The following is a 21,975-nucleotide window of genomic DNA, read 5'->3' on the forward strand; positions in this document are numbered from 1 at the left end:
CTCTGTTACTATTATTGTCATTATTATTCCTATGACTATCATTCCTATTATTATTACTATTAATATTACCACTACCATTACATTGTTATTTTAAAATTCTAGGTGGAATTTGCATTGTGCTTCCCTCTCCTCCACTTCTCTCTCTCTCTCAAAACTTAACACGGCAGTGGCGGATGGCCGCCCACCATTGAGTCTGGTTCTGTCCAGTTTCAGCCTGTTAAAAAGGTTTTTCTTGCCACTCTCGCCAAGTGCTTACTCATGGTGGGATTTGTTGGGTCTCTGTAAATAATATTATAAAGAGTACGGTCTAGACCTGCTCTATAGGAAAAGTGCAATGAGATAACTTCTGTTATGAATTGCCGCTATATAAATAAAATGTAATTTAATTGAATTCAGTTGAATTCAGCCAAGCATAAACAATTGGACTTCCACCAACCAAGCATTTAGTTGCTTACCCCTAACCATACCTTAAAGTGGTCATATTATGCTCATTTTCAGGTTCCTAATTTTATTTTGGGGTTGTACCAGAAAAGGTTTACATGGTTTAATTTTCAAAAAACACCATATTTTTCTCCCACTGCACATTGCTGCAGCACCTCTTTTCCCCCTGTGTCTTAAACGCTACGTTCTAGCTACAGAGTGAGGCATCTCACTTCTATTCGATCTTTGTTGGGAGTTGCACATGCGCAGTACCGAGGTAAGGACTATTAGCCATTCAGAAGCAGATTAGGGCAGGTCCTGACGAGCAAGGTAGTGTGATCCAAAACAATGCTGTTTCAGCCGGTAACTATGGCTCCATGTTTGAGCCCGAGTCTGATACTGAAACACAGGCAGAACAACCTGAACCCGCTTCACAACACTTCAGAGTGGTAAGTTATTCATTTGTAATAATACTTTTGTATCTTTCATAGGTAATGTTTTAACTGTGCACTGCATCTACATCACACTAACAACTTTATGACCATTGACTGCCTGGAGGGTATCTAATGTTATTTTAATTTCATATATATGTGTACTTGTGGAAACTGCTCAATTCATGCATTATGACGCGTGTGACATAGTGACGTAGATATGTTACGGAAGTAAAGGCTGGACTACAGTCGAGCTGTTTTCAGGCAGTATAGGAGCAGCGTTTTCTGTGGGAGCGGGTAACTCCCTTTGGGGTGGACATTGGGCTTTTTCACTTTCCAAACTTATTACATGCACAAAAAAGATATATAACACAATAAAGGAAAGGGAAAAAGCCAAAAAGCATAATATGACCACTTTAACCATAGTTTGTTTGCCAACCACAATCTTTCCCTAACCTTTACCATACAAAAGTTTTCATGTGCAGATATTCTAGAAAGCAGGAACAGACTTAATCTGAGGTTCTGCAGAATTGTCCAATATCTACGTTCTTCTCTGGTGATGGTTAGACCACAACCGACAGTTGCACAACAGTGTGAAGTGCACTGCTGCTCAGAGTGTAAACAGAGCGTAAAGGAACTGCTAAATGGCAGTTCAAGAAGGATTTTTAGTCTGGGTGTAGTTACTCTTTAACATCAATCCAATTATCTTTGGTATTAGAAAATTTACTTTTTTAGACTGTGTGGGACAAAAGGTACATGTCTTAATGTCTTAGAAATCACCCTAGTTAACCAGTGTCAGGTCTCCAAAACTCCACCTACATGAAAGACAAGTGAAAGAAAGGTAGTCCTCTCTTTTTGTCCAAAGTAGTGGACTTTATTTTGCTGAAAATATCACCACCACCTCACCACCCACAGTAGGCAGGGCCCCAGTACAGACCACAGCCCACTCTGGGAGCACAGCCAGCCTAAGGGGCAATCTGGGCACTAACAAAGATCTTTAGCCCTTTCAACTACATCAGTATGGCAGTTTCTCACCACCAGCCTGCCCTTGCCGCCTCCTTATGATGAATGAAAGGACAGGGGTGGAGGCTTATCCCTCTGATCCCTTCTGATTTATAGCTTTACTCAGTCTTAATTCATTTTTCACAAGTTAACACCCGTCATATGCATCTATCTGAAAATGGAACAGGAAAAAACAGCAAATATCATATTTAAGCAAAATGTTTTGGCACAGCATGGCTGTATAGTCAGAGAATTACACATAATCACTCTGGCCACAGGCATCTGTGCAGCTAACAAATCAGCTAATAAAAGTGTCTTGGTCACGGACTTGTCAATGCTAAGGGAAGAAAGAGTAATTACTTTCCCCAGATCATCCGGTCTGGCGATTTTAACCTATGACAACTTCAGAAGCACTACCCCACATTCCTAACCTCAAGGCTACCTCTGTTCCATATAGGACATATTTTAGAGAGGTAGGTCTGCCCTGTGTTTGCGTGTGAGTGTCTGTTCCTTTCTTTATCCCTGTGTCCCGATACAGAGGGACCCACAACCAATGAAGCAGCAGGAAAATGAAACAAAGCAGAAAAAAAGTGTGCATGATCATAGCGGACGCAGACACTGAGCAGATCCGACAGAAGAAACACCTAAAGATAGGTAAATAGGTAAAGAAACAGACTGAGAGAGGTACAAAGACAGTGCGCCTCGGACAGAAAGAGATGTGAAGAAAGACTGAGAGGGGGGTGGGGGGTTGTTAAAGCTTTTCGTTAGGACTGGCTTGGGTGAGTCCTGAACTATCCCTTAGTTATGCTGCTATAGGCTTAGACTGCTGGGAGACTTCTCATGATGCACCTCTTTCCTCTCTCCTTCTCTCCCTCTCCGTCTGTATGTATTTTTATCCCATTACTGCATGTTTCTAACTTAACATCTTCTCTCTCCCCGTAGTTTTGTGCTTTCTCGTCTCTCTCCTCTCTCTTTCTGTCACTTTCAGCAGGCATTTCTATCTTCGGAGCTACAGAGACTGGATCTGTGGTTGTGGGCCACTTGCTGCCCCTGTGTTCCTGCTCGACAACTGTTACTACAGTTGTTGTTATTGGCTCTGTTACTAATACTGTCATTATTATTCCTATAGCTGTCATTCCTATTATTATTAACTTATTAATATTACCACTAACATTACATTATTACTATTTTAAAATTCTAGGAGGTATTTGCATTGTGCTTCCCTCTCCCCTCCCCCCTTCCCTCTCGGGGTCCACTCTAAGCTCGTTAAACAGCCAGCCTAAAGTCCTCTGCGACGTTGCTAACCCTGCACAAAGTAAAATGCAGCTATCCCAATAAAGCTCTCAAGTTTCCCTGTTGTGACACACTGGGAGAAGCATTTGTCACGCAAAACGCTGATGTCAACAGGCAAATAAATGGACCCTGACCAAACAGACACAATAGACAATCCATTCTCTTTCCCAGGTCGTCAAATACTGATGCTTTGACGACTTGGGTGCTTTGAGCTATACACTAATGTCAGGATGCTAACATGCTCACAATGACATGTGCTAACATGTTGCAGTTAAGCAGGTTAAATTTACTAGGTTCACCATCATAGTTTAGCGTGTGGTGTTAGCATGTGCTAACATTTGCTAATTAGTACGAAACACAAAGTACAGCTGAGGCTGATGGGAATGTCTTTTCTTTGGTTTATGACAAATGTCTGCAAAAACACAAAAGTATTGGACACATTTTGATCTGATGATGGCACTACATGAAAAGTCAGGGAACTACTAACTACTAACTACTTATTAATGAATGTTTTACTGAATTTCATGGCAATCCATCCAATTGCTGAGACTCATAACCAAACATCAGTTTGCTGGTGGCGCTCTAAGAATACTCCAGGGGTTCACTGAAGTCAGTAGGCTTCATCCTCTAAGGACCATGAATGTCTATATAAACATGGATTGGACTGACTAACACACCGACCGAGTAGGCATTCATTTGTATTATTACAAAAAGTTATTTTAACAAGTATTAAGAAGTAAATGTAAATTCCTGTTTTAAAACCAATAGCTAATTTCAACAAAATAATACAGTTTCTTCACAATAGGAAAAGGTATCACGTCCTTGGCCAGGCAATGTTATATCTGATATCTGGATGTACAATGTGCTTCCACCATTTCTGCTTTTTTTACTCAGCGGTGCTGTGTTTACTGAAGAGAGACACTGCAGGGACAATATGATCAAAATCGTGTGGAGACAAAGGTATCTGAAGGCTGTTTTGGGGTTTTTGGGGACGAAGATGACTGAAGGCTTTTTTCGGGTTCGAAAATTGTCTCTTTATTGGATCCTGTGGCATGATATGTCAAATCACTGCCAGTGATCCTTGATTTGAATCCCTGTACTGTAGATGACAACTATTTTTCCATAGCAATGGTTATATTTAGAGTTGACATTACAGATGGTTGAGCTTGAAGGACATTAAGGTGTTAACTTTCGTTTTAGTTAATTTTAGGTATGTGGTTATGTTTAGGTATTAGGTTAGACATACAATAGTTGAGTTTATAGGTAGTTTAAAGTCAGTAACCTTCCACATGTTCAGGATAGAGCAAATATGTCAGAGCATCAAGTGTTAGATTTGGGAAGTTGTTTCTTCTCAATGTTATATGCATAATATTTCCTGAAGCAGTGGTTACCTGGCATTGACATTATCAACTGACAGGAGTGATCCAACATGTCTGATCCAAACAGTTCCAAATAGCAGAGTTTGGAAATTGTTCTCAACTATGATCACTGTGACATTTTCAGTGTCTCACTAGCCTCCACCATACAGGTGGTTATAATAAAGCTACGTAACTGAGTCCATTTACATTTTTATTAATTTAATATTGAACGTTGTAAGCATTGAATGAGGAACAAATTTAGTTGTTACTCTTTTGGTCTTTTGAAATGCATATGAATTTACATGTAAGTAGATTCTTAATAATTTCCTGGAAAGAACTATGTAATGTGGCACTTATTATTGATAAAATCGAGACAGTGTTCAGGTGGTACACTTCCAATAGATTAATTCCATTTAAATGCTAATCGAGCGTAACGTAGAGAGATCTTTTAGTCAGTCCATAGCAGGTCTGCTGAACATTCAAATATGTGCAATTTGTTTACAGGCAAGCATGCAATTCAACATATATGATAAATGAAGTTTCCAATAATAAATTAATGATGAATAAATACATACTTGAGTATAAAGGAGCAGTTCTTTCATTACGTCACTTTCAAGGAAATTTCTCTTGAAATCAACTGCTAAGACAACTAACTAAAATAACTGAGAACTTTGTCTCTATTCACCCTGTTAGTACCAAATTACATAGTTTGTTCCAGGAAACTTTTAAGAATTTTACACACGTTAAATAGAACATCAAGATTTTTTTATTTAATTTTATATTTTATTCATCGAATCAGGTGATAAGACAACTTTTGTAAGTTCATTTTTATTGTTAAATTACATCAATACACTATACATACATAATTTCATTGAGTTCCACTCCTCATAGAAATGACAAGGACAAAATGGGATAATGGGGGTTGGGAGTGCAATAAAAATTATTTAGAGGAAGACGGAGATAGTGAGGTAGAGGGAGGAAAAGACAGACAAAAGAGGCTAAAGACAAAAATGGGTTTGTATTCAGCATAGAGAAAGCATTGAAATAAGATAGAGACTGAGTTGTCAATGAGATGACATGATAGAAAGACAGGGAGCCTTTCTCTTGAACATCCAGCTCATGGTGGATTCATTTAAATCAAAACTCTATCGTTCCTCCTACTTCTGGGTTATTTCTGTAGCAGGAATATTGCTGTATAACCTTTCAGACTGCAGTCAGCCCCCAGCCGCTTCGATAAATAATCAATGAGCCTGAATTATGCACTAATAAAAAGGCTTCTCATTTTGGATTATTTTATTATTAAAGTTTAGATATTTCAAAGTTTTCCTGGGCGCTCATGGGAGATGTTATGGTCACACTTGGCACATGCAGATTCAGGATAAAGCACTGGTTTTATGGTATTTGGTATATAGTTTTAATTCATTTTATTAATTCAAATGATCATGTGGACTTTAAAATAACATAAGACTAAAGGCTACCTGGTAATTCTCAAGCACCTTTTCTATTTAGTCAAGAACTGATTAAGCAAAGCGGGCAACTGACCCCCAGTGCCCCACGACTCCCAAAGGACCCAGGTTGTTTGTGTGGCAATTAGTTTGTGGTAATTTAATTGTTATAATTTTGTTAGATAATGCGCCACTAAAGCAATTAAAACATGAAATAGTAAGGCACTAATGTGGTCTTGTAGAAGGGTCCTGTGTCAATATCTAGTTTTACTTACCGCAAGGGGGCACAAGCCAGTGTCTTCTTGTGCCAGTCCCAAGTCTGGATAAATGCAGAGGGTTGTGTCAGGAAGGGCATCCGACGTAAAACACATGCCAAAAATACCGGATCAGTTGGGGCCCGGGTTAACAACGACCGGCACCGGTGCTGTTGACCTACAGGGTACCGGTGGAAATTGGACTACTGTTGGTCGAAGACGAAGATGGAGAGGAGGAAGGTGTGTTCGTAGGCAGAGAGAGATGAGGAAAGCTAAGAATGTAGTACTGACAGTAGGGACTTTGAATGTTGGGACTATGACAGGGAAGGCTAGAGAGTTGATTGACATGATGCAGAGAAGGAAGGTGGACATACTGTGTGTTCAGGAGACCAGGTGGAAAGGTAGCAAGGCTAGAAGCTTAGGAGCAGGGTTCAAGTTGTTCTACCATGGGTCAGATAGGAAGAGAAACGGAGTAGGAGTTATCCTGAAGGAGGAGTTTGTGAGGATTGTTCTAGAGGTGAAAAGAGTATCAGACAGGTTGCTGAGTCTGAAGCTGGAAATTGAAGGGGTGATGTTAAATGTTGTGAGTGGTTATGCTCCACAGGTAGGATGTGAGTTAGAAGAGAAGGAGAAATTCTGGAGTGAGTTGGATGAAGTGATGCAGAGCATCCCCAGAGGTGAGAGAGTGGTGATTGGTGCAGATTTCAATGGGCATGTAGGTGAAGGGAACAGAGGTGATGAGAATTTGATGGGCAGGTTCGGTCTTCAGGACAGAAACGCAGAAGGACAGATGGTGGTAAGAGCGGAGGTAGAAGCACTTAGGTGGACTACATCTTGTGTAGACGTTGTAATCTGAAAGAGACCAGTGACTGTAAAGTAGTGGTAGGGGAGAGTGTAGCCAGACAACACAGGATGATAGTGTGTAAAATGACTCTGGTGGTGAGGAAGATGAAGAGGACAAAGGCAGAGCAGAGGACGAAGTGGTGGAAGTTGAAAAAGGAAGAATGTCGTGTAGTTTTCAGGGAGGAGCTGAGACAGACTCTGGGTGGTCAGAAAGTGCTCCCAGATGGCTGGACCACTACAGCTAATGTAATCAGGGAGACAGGTACTCGGGTACTCGGTGTGTCATCTGGAAAGAGGAAAGTGGACAAGGAGACTTGATGGTGGAACGAGGAAGTTCAGGAGTGTATACACAGAAAGAGGTTAGCTAAGAAGAAGTGGGACACTGAGAGGACTGAAGAGAGTAGACATGAGTACAGGGAGATGCAGCGTAAGGTGAAGGTAGAGGTGGCAAAGGCCAAACAAAGAGCGTATAAGGACTTGTATGCTAGGTTGGACACTAAAGAGGGAGAGGTGGATTTGTACAGGTTGGCCAGACAAAGAGATAGAGATGGGAAGGATGTGCAGCAGGTTAGGGTGATTAAAGATAAGGATGGAAATGTATTGACAGGTGCCAGGAGTGTGATGGGAAGATGGAAGGAGTGCTTTGAAGAGTTGATGAATGAGGAAAATGAAAGGGAAGAGTAGAAGAGGTGACTGGTGTGGAGCAGGAAGTAGCAAAGATTAGCAAGAGTGAAGTGAGGAGGACGTTGAAGAGGATGAAGAGTGGAAAGGCAGTTGGTCCTGATGACATACCTGTGGAGGTATGGAAGTGTCTAGGAGAGGTGGCAGTAGAGTTTCTGACTAGTTTGTTTAACAAGATCTTGGAGAGTGAGAGGATGCCCGAGGAATGGAGGAGAAGTGTATTGGTGCCAATTTTTAAGAACAAGGGAGATGTGCAGAGCTGTGGCAACTACAGAGGAATAAAGCTGATGAGCCATACAATGAAGTTGTGGGAAAGAGTAGTGGAAGCTAGGCTAAGGGCAGAGGTGAGCATTTGTGAGCAGCAATATGGTTTCATGCCTAGAAAGAGTACAACAGATGCAATATTTGCTTTGAGGATGCTGATGGAGAAGTACAGAGAAGGTCATAGGGAGTTGCATTGTGTCTTCGTAGATTTAGAGAAAGCGTATGACGGTGCCGAGAGAGGAGCTGTGGTACTGTATGAGGAAGTCTGGAGTGGCAGAGAAGTATGTTAGAGTGGTGCAGGGCATGTATGAGAGCTGTAAGACCGTGGTGAGGTGTGCTCTGAGCCCCTTCTTGTTTGCTCTGGTGATGGACAGGCTGACAGATGAGGTTAGACAGGAATCTCCATGGACTATGATGTTTGCGGATGACATTGTGATTTGTAGTGAGAGCAGCGAGCAGGTGGAGGAAAATCTAGAGATATGGAGGTCTTCTCTGGAAAACAGAGGAATGAAGCTCAGCCGCAGTAAGACAGAATACATGTGCGTCAATGAGAGGGACCCAGGTGAAACGGTGAGGTTACAGGGAGCAGAGGTGAAGAAGGTGCAGGACTTTAAGTACTTAGGGTCAACGGTTCAGAGCAATGGAGACTGTGGAAAAGAGGTGAAGAGGCGAGTGCAAGCAGGTTGGAACGGGTGGAGAAAAGTGTCAGGTGTGTTGTGTGATAAAAGAGTATCAGCAAGAATGAAAGGAAAGGTGTTCAAGACGGTGGTGAGACCAGCGATGTTGTACAGCTTAGAGACAGCGGCACTGAAGAAAAGACAAGAGGCAGAGCTGGAGGTAGCAGAGCTTAAGATGTTGAGGTTCTCTTTGGGAGTGACGAGGATGGACAGGATCAGGAATGAGTACATCAGAGGGACAGCTCATGTTAGATGTTTCGGAGATAAAGTCAGAGAGGCCAGATTGAGGTGGTTTGGACATGTTCAGAGGAGAAACTGTGAATATATTGGTAGAAGGATGCTGAGGTTGGAGCTGCCAGGCAGGAGGTCTAGAGGAAGACCAAAGAGGAGATTTATGGATGTAGTGAGAGAGGACATGAAGTTAATTGGTGTGAGTGAAGAGGATGCAGAGGACAGGGTTAGATGGAGGCACATGATTCGCTGTGGCGACCCCTGAAAGGGAACAGCCGAAAGGAAAAGTAAGAAAGATTATGCTTACATTAACAAAGTATCAAATTATTGTGTAATATGAAAGGTGTTGCTCATAGTGACTAACCTACAGAGAATTACCACAGCCTCTGCAGTTTCGCTCGACTCCATGGAGTGTTTTAGCATCTTTCAGCTCATTGTTTTGGTTTTAAACCCTGCACCTTTATTGTTTTGGTTCATTCTCACTGCTCCCATCAACCTCATTTCCAGCCACAGCTGGCAGCTGATTTCAGCAAAAAAGCTCTAAAAGCTGTATGCTACCTGTTCAGCATCAAACAGCAGACAAACACAGTTAACAACTAGCTGGTGAACATAGTGGTATGAGGGGTGGAAATAACAAAAATTAATTGATAAAAATGGAGATGATGAAAATGCATGTGAACTGAAAAATAGAGGGGTAAAAAAGGATGTGAAATGAAAAATGGAGTGATAAATTATCAAGTGATTTGATTAATTTAAAGCTGATTTGAACTGTTGAACTGTTTTGAACTGAGGTTAGTGTGTTTACCGGGGTTACTACAGCTCACAGTCCGCTATATCAGCATTGCCGCTGGCTGTTTGTTTTACAAACCAACCACAACAAAAACACAGACACAACCAGAGCTACACATAATACAGCCTCTATGCTTGACTCAAACTGTTAACTCATAGTCCTTCAGAATTAACGTTTTCCATTACTCAACACTGATAAACTGTAAATGTAACAATAAATGTCAGTTGGGTATGATAGGTGAATGATGAATTGTAGACAGAACACAGCCCAGTTGATTATCAGAGCAATACTGTTTCATGTCATTCAAGTTTATCAAATCAAATGACAATTTATCACTCTATTTTTCAATTCACATACATTTCATCACTTCCATTTTTTCAATTATTTTTTGTTACTCCCACCTTTGAGGCCACTTTCCTTAAATGATAAATTAACAATTTTGTGATGAATGTAAGACGGGGAAAATGATGAAACATGGCTCTGTTTTCATCATATCACGACTGTTTTAATCAAATCGGCTTTAAATGAGTCAAATCACTTGACGATTTATCACTCCATTTTTCATTTCACATCAGTTTTTACCCCTTTTTTTTCAGTTCACATGCATTTTCATCACCTCCATTTTTATCAATTAATTTTTGTTACTTCCACCCCTCATATAGTGGAGCATTTAGCAGCTAAATAGCCAGATCTTTCCTTTAGGAGTTGGTGGCGACTGTGAGTACTAAATACAGGGACAAAAATGACCATAATACTGTAAAGTGGGTTCATAGAGCTTTTTGCTGAAAACAGCAGTAACAGTGAACCAAAACACTAAAGTTGCAGTCCGGAAAAACGAAACAATGAGTAAAAGATGCTTTAACGCACCATGCTTACTATTTAATTATTAATGTATGTAAACATGTAACAATTTGCACTAACATTACTTTTACAGGCAAGTAGGCACCTAGAAAATTGTTGAAGTCAAGTTTGTCATTTTTAATGAGCAAGGTCTTAACATGTGAAATGGTTTCAAAAACAAACAGAAGTCAATGACATGTATTCATTATTTTATTCTATCCTGAAAATATGCATCAATCTGAACTGCCAGAAACATTTCCTCATTAATTAAAAACTGCCTCCTTAAACACTGTGGCACACTGGGTCGTCATCTGAAGTGGACTTTCATAATGACATGACTCGAAATGGAGGAAATTCCCAAAATCTGCAGCTCTGGGATTTTGTATCATCTTTCTTCATATCATATCATCTACATTCCATCCTAAAGAGATTGTGTAATCACAAAACAGCTTTGTGCAGTAGATGCATATCTGTGCATTTTGTCCCATAGCTGACCCACCCACTCCCCACATCTCTCCCAGCTCTCATCTGCGCTAATGGTGGAGCCAAGAGAACCATAGAGAACACACCATATGCTGCTCCCAGTAATCAGCTCATTAGGTGCCAGCCTACTTACTCTCTGCCTGAATGGAAATGTGAAATATAGACAGCCAGATGCATCCTGTACACATACACATGTGCAAACAAAAAAACACGCACACATGTGCATACACAAACACTGTCACACATGCAGAAACTAAATCTGCTGTACACACACTTTAGGCATTTGCACATACTGTACATAGACACTTGCAGTACATTATTTCATGCATTAAGCGTGGCCTGGTCTCATGGCTTTGCAGTGATCTGTTGGGATAGCTTTTTAGGTGTCTGCATGTGGTGTGAGAGAATAAGAGGACAGTTTAAAGGAATAGTTCAAAATGTTATTATTGTCCAATATTCACTCTCCTTTTAGATCTGTTTTTGTTTCAGTCTTTAGCTGCTAGATGTTCCATTATGTTCACCAGCTAGTCGCTAACTTTGTCTGTTTGTCTCTTTGTCTGTTTTGTCTGGTGCTGGGCAGGTAGTGTACAATGGGTTTATCAGAGCTTTTTCATTAAAAACAGCTTCTGCCTGTTGCGGTTGGCAAAGAGGTACATGAGAGCGATGAGACTGAAGCAAAACAATAAAGCTGTGGGCCCTAGAACCAAAACAATGAGCAGAAAGATGCTAAAACACTTTAGAGCTGAGGGAACTGCAGAGTCGGTGATCGGTTTGTCACTACAAGCGATAGCTTTCACTTTACATGTAGTCACTGGATCTGTTGTTAATATAAAATAATGATTATTGCAGCTTAAATAAAATCACAATTTTAATTTGTGGTTTGTGGAGGACTTCTTAACAATCAACAGTTCACCCATCCGCCCAATACTTCTGTGCAGCAGGTTGCCATATGTGGTCAGTGAGCACAGGTTTTGTCATAGGTCTCTCTACTGGCAAGATGGTACCAAACCTGGCACCCTCACTGTGATGGCAAGACTCCAGGAAGCGGTGCACAGTTACTGCACCTGGCTGTTGTTTGCCAAGAAATAGTTTCAGCATGTAACTCCCCCTAAAATCACAAATTGTTGTTTTTACACTTCCATGAGTACGGTTTAAACAAAAAAGAAACAACGTGTAATTAGTGAGTTTGAGGTATTGGTGGGCATAATTTTGAATTAAAGACAGAGCCAGGCTAGCTTTTTTCCTTTGCTTCCAGTCTTTTTGCTAAGCTAGGCTAACGTCCTGGCTCCAGCTCTGTACTTAATGCACAGACATAAGATTGGTATCAATCATTTCATCTCACTCTCTGCAAAAAATAGGCCAATTTCCCAAAATCTTGACCTATCCCTTTAATGCAAACATAAGCCTCCCTCAAAACGTATTAAAGCCCAGTTCTAATTGTAATACTTTTATTTTTTTAAATGATCTAGTACCTTTTGCTGTGTTTCAATACCAGTTCAGTACTTGCTCAGAGCTTCCTGTCTTTTTATTGTTTGTAAGAAATTGAATGATGATGATAGATTTAATCCTTTTCTCTCAGAGTGAGACAACCGTGACTTTTTTCTGTGTTCAATCTATATCTCTCATACAGTAGAACCAGATTTCATAAACAAAACAGAATGTCCTAAAATTGTTTATTTTTCCTGTTTGTTTCCTCCTGGCCTGATGAGGATCAGATCAGGGGCACTTTTGTACAAGCACAGCGGGATGCGACCAGACAGTTTTACGTGAGCTCGCACAAGTAGAATTAATATAGATGCATAGAAATGTTGGAGGCTGAACAAAACAGTTGCGGCTCTGGCTTCCAGTCTAAGGTAGTGATTAAACTCTGAGGCAGAAGGCTATCAGCATTACAGCAGCCCTGCTTACCTCAATCACACACATACATATACTGTAGGCACAGTGCATACTCAGTAAACACATACACATCAGAATCAGTTTCTTTAGCTCCATCACAAGGGACAAGGCGAAGAAATGTTCAAATATGTTTTGTAGACTCATATGTTGAGATCCTTAAAGGAACCTTTATGTGCATCTTTGCAAATGAATCCCCGTTATGACTTCGAACTGTCTTCTCTTTAGTGACTTGATTGTATGATGAAGCCTGTGACGATGAAGATTTGGTGCATCAAGCATTAGGTCAAAATTGGGTCCTTATGAAAGGACATATGCATGATTTGATATTTCTGAGCTAATGATATCAAATAGATGTCTGAGGGTAACAGCTTGATTCTCTGTCTGTATTTGCCCAGTGCATTATCACCATTTGTTCTCACAATAAAACTGTCAAGTGTCTGGTACATTTGACTAAGTGTTAGATTATATGTCGCTGGTTTGCCTCTCAATTGGTTAGCATATGGCTGGCTTGACACCATCAATGCATCATTTGAAAGGAGGAGGCTCAACGGAAGAATTACACATTGGAAAAAAAGCATGTGTTTAAAATGCCTGTGCAGTAATGCAAGCATCTAAAAAGCAATTAATTGGGCCACCACTGCCGACTGAATCGCAATTTCATCCATTTACCTCTGCTTCAGCTCGGGGCACGATGATGAAGAAAGGGAACGGCTACAGAGCAGTGAGTTCCCAAACACATTACCCTGCCTCGCTTCTATCATTTAAAACAGTCCCATTTACATCCATAACTCCACTGAATTTATAATTTCAATCAGATTTAATTTGCTTCATTACAAATTGTTTGTTATTAAGACTAAGGCTAATTCTGATTTTTTACAAATTAGTTTGCAGTTTTGGCCAATACTCATATTGGTACTAAAAACATTGTAGTCTCCAAGATCTACTTTTTTAAGGAACATTGCCGTAGTTGTGTGCACACATAGTTTTTCTGTGAAATGAGGGATGATGCTGTCCAAACATTAAAAGGTGACTTAACACCAGGCTGAAAGCAGCAGTGTTTCACTGCGTGTTGAAAGTTTCAAGTCTGTTGTACCTCTGACCACACCCAGCATGGTGGCTGGATGTCTTTAAAAGTCTGAACCTGTAACCACACCCAATAGTGATGTCACGGTGTACTGACACACCCTGGAGTACACTTCTGCATCACTGCAGCAAGGTGAGAAGTTAAACCACTGGGGGTTAGCAAAAGCAAGATTTTCAATTGCTGTTAAGTTGCTTTTTAATCTTGGCAGCCAACCAAATGGTCGGTCTCTAGAGGGTCTTCCCAGTGCGGTGAACATGACAGCTTCATTGTGACCCATTGCGGGGCCCTCTGGTGTTGACACAGCAACACCAGGAAGAGGGGTTATTCACTTGTAATAATTAACTGTACAAGAATGATGGAAATGTGGAAACACATTTGCAGAAAATAATAATGCCAATAACAGTGCAGGAATACAAATACAACAAAAATTATGTCGATATTTTTGCACCCAGACCATGCTGTGAGGCTTCCCAACACACCTACCTCTGGGACTTTACAAATGTTTTTGGTGAGGTACAGTAGCTTGTAACTAGGGTGATCAAATCCCAATGCTTCAAATGCTGGGCCTCACATTAAACAGTAAAAAACTGATAAGGAATACAGAGGAAAAGATGCAGGGCTCGTGTTGCCAGGTTATACAAACTCAATTCCATCTTTTAACTGCAATGGATACTCTAAATATGTTATATTTATAGATTTATATAACAGTTAAAATGTGGAATAAAGTTTAAATGACCTGTCAAGACAAGTCCGGTATCTTTCTCTCTGCAGTTATAATCTTTTTATTTTTTTTTACAGTGCCTGAAAAAATAATCAATGTGAAGCCTAGCATTTGCAGTATTTGGATTTGGTCACCTAAGTTCAAAGCTACCTCTTTAAAAAGAATGATGACCCTCACAGAGGCTCAGCAGAATACCCCAGGAGCCATGTGAAAAGGAAAAGGTTACGTGTGTGTCAGTAGCAGCTTTTAACATCTTTCACAACCCCTGCAGATCCAGGATTAACTGATTTCGAAGATTCACTAAAGAGAGACCTAAGAACTGGTGTACAAAGAGCCTTCACTGAAGGTAAGGACTCCACACACTGCCACACATACACATATACATACGCATATATTAATATTGATTGTATTGGTTCTGGTGAACCAACCCTGTTTCCTAGAAGTTACACCTATATACTACTACTTTGTTTTGCAAATTACATTTTGTAAAGAAGCGTAGTTGTTGCCTGGATTATGTTCCCTGGCAATGTTATTTCTAGTTTATTAAGTACTGCATTTATGTAGTTATAGGGATGTGGTCCGGGTGGATGGTGGGTGAAAAAGGCACTGGACTTTTTAAGACCGTCGTGTTGACTTTCAATATTAAACCAAGACCTGAATCTTTCCCCCACCTTATCCGAGTGCTGTGAGTCCTTGAACATAACCATAAAAAAAGTTTTATCATGCTTTAGTTGCTACAAGCCGATGCTGTATTGCAAGAGTGTGTGTTGTAGAGAAAAACAAACAGAAAAAGAAATATAATGAATGTGAACATTTAACAGATGCATTAAGTATCAATATTTTGTTAGTTGGCAGAAATGTTCATAAATAACATAACATAATCCATTTATGTTATTTTCTCATTATGTTGCAGATTAGTAGTATGTGTTTCTATGATACAGGATTGGGTAACCAGATGAATAAGTCTAGAATGTACTCTATTTCTAAGTCTGTTTAAGCCTGTGTGACATATCTGAGTCTTTAGCTGCTAGCTAATTCCACTAGCTATTCTCTAATTTTGTCTGTCATCCGTTTGTTGCTGTGCAGGTAGCGTACAGTGAGTTTATCAGAGCTTTTCTTACTGAAAATGAAATGATGTTAATACGAGAGGTGAGAATGAACCAATCAGTAAAGTTGCAGGTCGTAATACCAAAACAATGAGCAGAACGAAGCTAAAATGCTACGTAGAACTGTGGGAAACTGCAGTTAGGTGATCATTTGGTGTGGGTTTGTGATTATGAGTGACCCCTTTCACATTACAAATAATAACTTGATCCATTATTAATATAAAAATATTGATTAGCACAGCTTTAAAGTTACAGATAAATTATTTGTTGTATCAGGTGTATTTGACCCAGGCACTGACTTCAAAACAACAGTTGTTCCCTGGGTTCTTCCTAAGGCTGCCCACTGCTCCTAAAAGTTAAGGTAGGTCAGTGAAGTTCCCCACTTGGATTAATGAAGTATAACTTTTTGCTTTACTTTGCAGAGATGGTAGAGTACTCGGCCTAGCTTTTTTGCTCTCTCTGTGCTCTGTAACATAAAATGAAAGTGTCTTGTATCATACAAGAATAGTTTTTCATCTAACAAAGTAAGTTTATCCCCATAATGTTATATTTGAGATTGCTGCAGATCATAGCCCCTTCCCACTATGACTTCACATGCACAGCTTGATGTAGCCCATGCAGCTTTGCTCATGGGTTTTGCTCACCCTGTAGCCAGACTTGCAGCAGATTGCATCAATGCCACCACATCCACTTCTGCTGAAATCATTGTTCTGTTTGTCAGTTGTTATTTTGCTCAGCCTACTGTCAAAACACATTGATCTTGACAGATTTCGTCTGGTAATGCTGTTCTGCAGAGTTGGTGGAGTTTTCCACATACAGGCCCCCTATCTACAAGGTAGTTGAAATGAGAGCCAGGCAACATGTTCACCCACTGTCCCACACTGCCTCACCCATATCCAATTTCCCTCAGTAATTTAATCATATGAGTGTTCAGTGCTTAGATTGGAAAACACGAGCAGCAACATCCCTGACAGAAACCCAGGTGAGATTAGGCCGTGAGATTTGTTACCACAATACTTTTGGCTGCGTAGAGAGAATGAGCTGATATAGTCTTTAAGGATCAGAAAACAGAGAGGCGAGAGAGAGCATATGAGAGAGAAAGGCAGAGAGACATAAGACAGTATGTGTGTGTGTGGGAAAGTCCTTTATGTGATCTGTGTTGCACAATGAACCCATTGACAGGTTGTCCTGTGCAATGGGAATTGGAGTGGATCCATATTTTGACTACCTCTTGAGAAATAATAAAAAGGGAAATATAGCAGAAATGGAGCATGGAGCCTCATCATCCTCCTGTTCTACCACATGTAAGCACACACATGCTCGCTTCTGCACACACACACAAGCCAGCGCTGCCCTTCAGCATGTTATAGAAAGGATGAAAAGGACACAGCTGATCCTCTTTGAACACAGTGGATTATACTCGGGTAAGAATGGAAGATGGACATCTTTAGTCAGAGCTGCTGAGCAGACATCCCTACTGCCACCACATCCCATTAAGTTAAACAGCCTCAGCCACTTTCAACACAATACTGTTCATTGCTGTTGATTGCAGTGGTAAAATATGCTAGAAATGGGAAACTTATCCACCAGCTTTTGGAGACTGCTAAACTCTATCAAGGCTGCCAACATTATTGAAATAAAAGACCACTTTTCTGGTCTTTTATAAGACACACACACACACACACACACACACACACACACACACACACACACACAGATAGATAGCTTTGCCTTTTGCTTCCCTGTTGGATCTAGAATTCATGAAGCAGTGCTTGTTTGACCAGCGTTTGGGCACACAGTCATGGAAATCTGAGTGGAGAAATAGAGTGCTGCTTGCTATGCCACTGGTGTATGTAAGTGTGGTGTAATGTTCGGTATAGATGATGTTAAAAAGAATACTAGTTGATGTAGTTTAGTCTCCCTCAATTAGCGACAGGTGGTCGCAGGACGCATGAACTTCATAAGCATGTATTAGTTCAGTTTAATTAGTTCAGTTTAATTATTTTGCATTCAATGGTTGTTTATGGCTATGCATGTTTATTGGTGGATTAACGAAAGCTATAAAACAATATTACATGTAAGGGTACTTTATCATTATACTTGATTGTATGTGTCGTGTATGTGTGTATAGTGTTATGAATTGCATTACATTTCACCCAGGGATATTAAGAGAACAGCCATAATGAAAAGAAGCAGAGATATTCAAAGCTGCTTCAAAAAAAGAAGAGTCAGAGCCAGCCACAGCTACTACCAGTAGTGAAAAATCCCAGTCAAGTCAGCAACCTAGGCACAGCAGTAGTGATGAAGAGCAATCAGCTCCACCGGCACAGCTTGGTCGGTCAAGTTCTGGCAGTTCCACGTGTGTCCTTGATGAACATACTTAAATTTGCCACTCACAAATTTGTACTCCCACATTTAATGTTACTAAGCAGAGATAGATCACCATTCAGTTTTCACCTATACAAAACACAACAAAGCAAAAGATTCCAGAGCAAAGAGTCTACTGATGTCTCAGTAACAGCTTTTATCTGTGTATTCAGATACTTCAACTACAGCTGTGTGTGTGTGTGTGTGTGTGTGTGTGTGTGTTTGAGAGAGAGAGAGTGATAGAGAGAGGGGAAGAGAAGGTGGAAGGTGGACTAGAAATGCACAGGCATGCATCACTATTACCTTTATGCATTAGGAGGAATAATAATAGTTAGCTACTTGTCAATGCATGCTGTAAGGCAATGGTTCTCACTGTTGGGTCCGGAGACCACCAGGGGTCTGTGAGGGAGTTACAGGGCCCCAGCAAAATGATGAATTGTTGAACTTTACCATTATTTCATTTACAAGAAGTGAACACAATTAGATAATTAAGAATGACTCTTCTGGTCATAGTTTCACTGTAATCTCTCTAGCTACAATACAGATAGGTGAGGAATTCTGGACAAAATCATATCTAACAATAAAAATATTCTCAGATTTGGGTTAAATTGATAAAACCTCATGAAATGGGGGTCTGTGGCTCTAATATGGACTAAATTAGGGGCCCTTGATATTAAAAAGGTTCAGAATCACTGCTGTAAGGAACCAAAACTTTTGAATCTTTTCCCACAATTTCTTATTAACTCTTTTGCAGCCAAAAATCTAACAAATAATAATAATAATAATACAACTTTATTTATAGAGCACTTATCAAAACAAAGTACAAAGTGCTTCACAACAAGAGAAATAAAATATCACAGTGAATGATGAAATATAAAGAAATAAAATACATAAAATACACAAAGGCAATAAAACAAACAGCCGGTTCAGGTAAAATCAGGATATGCTTTCTGATAAAAATGTGTTTTGAGAAGAGACTTAAATGAAGACACTGACTCAGACAACCTAATTTAAAAATGCTGATGACACCAATAATTGCTCAAATGTATGCTGAATAACTAAACAAATGTATAACCATAACTTGGAAAATACAGGATAAAGCTAATTAATGTTGAAAAGGTAATAAAAATTAAAAGGTAAGTCAATCAAGTGAAAAAGAATGTTACGAATAAAGTAAACAAAAAAATGAATGTATTAAAGTCCTGAAGTTGCCACATATCGTGGTTAGCTCTGCCATTAATGTGTAAGCACCATGGATAGCGTCACTGGCTGAAGGGTGTAGAGGGAGACAGAAAATGACGCTATCCATGGTGCTGACACATTAATCAGGACAGATCACCGCATAAAGCAGAACCCAAACCATTCACTTTTTTCTTTTAAGTCATCGCCTCATGTTATTTCTAAATATGAAAGAGCCAAAGATAAAGAAAATCAGACTAAATAAATAAATAAACAAACAAACTTGCCACTTAGTGAGAAATTTGGGCCTGACAGTACCCTAATCATCAGCTCTATTTTCTAGGTTTCACTGCCTTCACGGGGAGCTGCGGATGCAGCCTGAAAGAGTCTGCACCATAATAGCAGCCTGCGCTGTCCTCCACATCTGTGTCACGCAACACCATCAGCTGGTGCAGGAGGAAGATGTGCAGCCTGTGGTCCCTGCAGTGCATGAAGACGTCGGTGCACGACTAGTCTGTACACACATTGTTAACGCCTTATAAGTTCAGACATATCGCTCTTACTATTTCAAAACATCTTAATCAGCTCCTTATTGTTGAATTATTTCCAATGTATTGCTTCAGTTCAAATAATTTCCCGTTTAATTGTCTGCTTGTTGTAAACCGTATATAAAGGATATATAAAGAAAACAAATTTAAAGAATGGACAGCAATGATTGTAAATCAATATTTTGTTGTTTGTTGATTGTGGTTGATTATTATTGTTATTATTATTATTATTCTTATTGTTATCAAGTTGATTTGATTTCATCCTGTCTCCTCCGTTTTTTTGGTGGTGCTCCGCTGCTGTCATGAAGAATTTGTGGAGGAGTGGCATAGGTCGAGTATGAAATCAGATAGTGAATTCATTAAATCTGGCCTTTACCATTATGTGACAATTTCTACGACTTGGCCTAACGTTATTACACTGTAGGTATAAGCAGAGTTTATTGGGAGATTATATTATTAGTTCATTTATTATTAAAGTAATTAACTAAATAAATAAATGGGTAGTTTATGTGGAATACACACAGTAACATTACTGCTCTTGACGCTTGTAATGTTAACTTGAACCACCATCCATCTCTGGAGAAACATCACTCTCTTCAAGCGGTTGGTCAATACTGCCGCTTGCCACACTGACCAAACCAGTAAAAGCAAGGGAATCTTCTCCAAAAACATCAGCAATTATATCACTATATACAGACGTTTTCGGGGGAGGACCTCTGCAGGTTTGATGATTTGATAAAATACCTCCATAGTCCAGATTCATATAATATATGTAGTCAATACTTGGAAGGAACTGAATAAAAGGTATACAGTGTATTTTTTGGCTATGGTGTGAATGGGCATGATTCCACTGAATATACATTGTTGAACTGATTAATGAAGGAAAGGCAAAATGGATGAGATGGAGGAAAGCATGTATGGTGCTAATTGTTGTTTACTCATTATGTCGTCACCAGTCAACATTTGTGTGAAATCTGGAATCGCCCAGTTTATTCTTAAATTATGGCTTAAAACCTCTTTTGAGGTCACAATAACCTTTGAGTCAAAAGTGTCACCTATTCAGTGTCTGACCAACTGTGAAATATGGTCAGAAGCTTCCCTTCAGTTCCTGAGTTATGGTGTTGAATAAAAAACAAAAAAGTCTTTTTCCAGGACATTATGATGTCACAGTAAAGTTGACCATTGACCTTATGAATATAAAATTGCATCACTGTCACCAAGTCATTGTCCGACCAACTGTGAAATATGGTAATCAATTCTTTAGTTATGGCCAGAAATCGTGTTTTGTGAGGTTGACAGTTACCTTGACCAAATTCTAATCAGTTCATCCTTGTGTCCAAGTGGACGTTTGTGCCAAATTTGAAGAAATTCCTTCCAGGTGTTCCTGAGATATCGCATTCATGAGAATGGGACATATGGAAACATAAGCGCCAGTTAGAATCATAGCTAGGCTAGCGTTTAGCAGAAGCCTGGAACTATGCCAATAGGAGGCAGCGTATGGGCGGGTCTACGACTCTTCTTCCAGTACAGACTGCAGTTCCGTCAGCTCATGCGAGTGAATCTCGCCATCTGCTGGTGTAGCTAGTAACTGTACCTCACATTGCAGATTCCTTTTTACAGATCTGTTGCGGTACGACTTGAACAAAATTCACACAAATAAATAAATAATAATAATAATAAATAAATAGGAAGGAAGTCACAAATGTCACGTGACCCACAAGCTGACAGGAAGCAATCCACTAATGTGCAAAACCTGTTTCACATGTAAAAATGGATCCACAAATGTGTAAATATCAATTTATATGTATCATTTTTATGTGAAATTACAAGACGTTTTTACAGAGTAAGTTATGCATATTTGACATCACTCTGTATTTTTGTGGATATGACTTTACGCAACACAAATAAAAAAATCCATGTTTTTGCTTAATGAAATATTTGTGGGTCATGGTACACATTTGTGGATTGTGTTCTGTGGGTTACAACTATTGAAGTCCAATTAAAACTTCCATAGTGTTAGCAGGACAAATTAATTGTTGGTTTTGGTGTTTTTATGGGATTT

At 39.7% G+C, this 21,975-nt stretch overlaps 1 long non-coding RNA gene across 2 annotated transcripts; it reads left to right on the forward strand.

Annotated features, from left to right (window-relative positions):
• The first annotated feature begins 755 nt into the window (after positions 1-755).
• On the forward strand, positions 756-21,633 carry LOC122873881. 2 transcript variants are annotated; one of them, XR_006377527.1, is made up of 5 exons: positions 756-869; positions 13,589-13,629; positions 14,985-15,059; positions 16,096-16,180; positions 19,709-21,633. It is a non-coding gene; the product is annotated as an uncharacterized LOC122873881 (long non-coding RNA). The 2 variants fall into 2 exon arrangements; XR_006377528.1 differs by lacking the exon at positions 13,589-13,629 and having other exon boundaries at positions 774-869.
• Positions 21,634-21,975: the final 342 nt, after the last annotated feature.

Source organism: Siniperca chuatsi, linkage group LG3, assembly GCF_020085105.1.
Source record: "Siniperca chuatsi isolate FFG_IHB_CAS linkage group LG3, ASM2008510v1, whole genome shotgun sequence".
Taxonomy (NCBI): Eukaryota; Metazoa; Chordata; class Actinopteri; order Centrarchiformes; family Sinipercidae; genus Siniperca; species Siniperca chuatsi.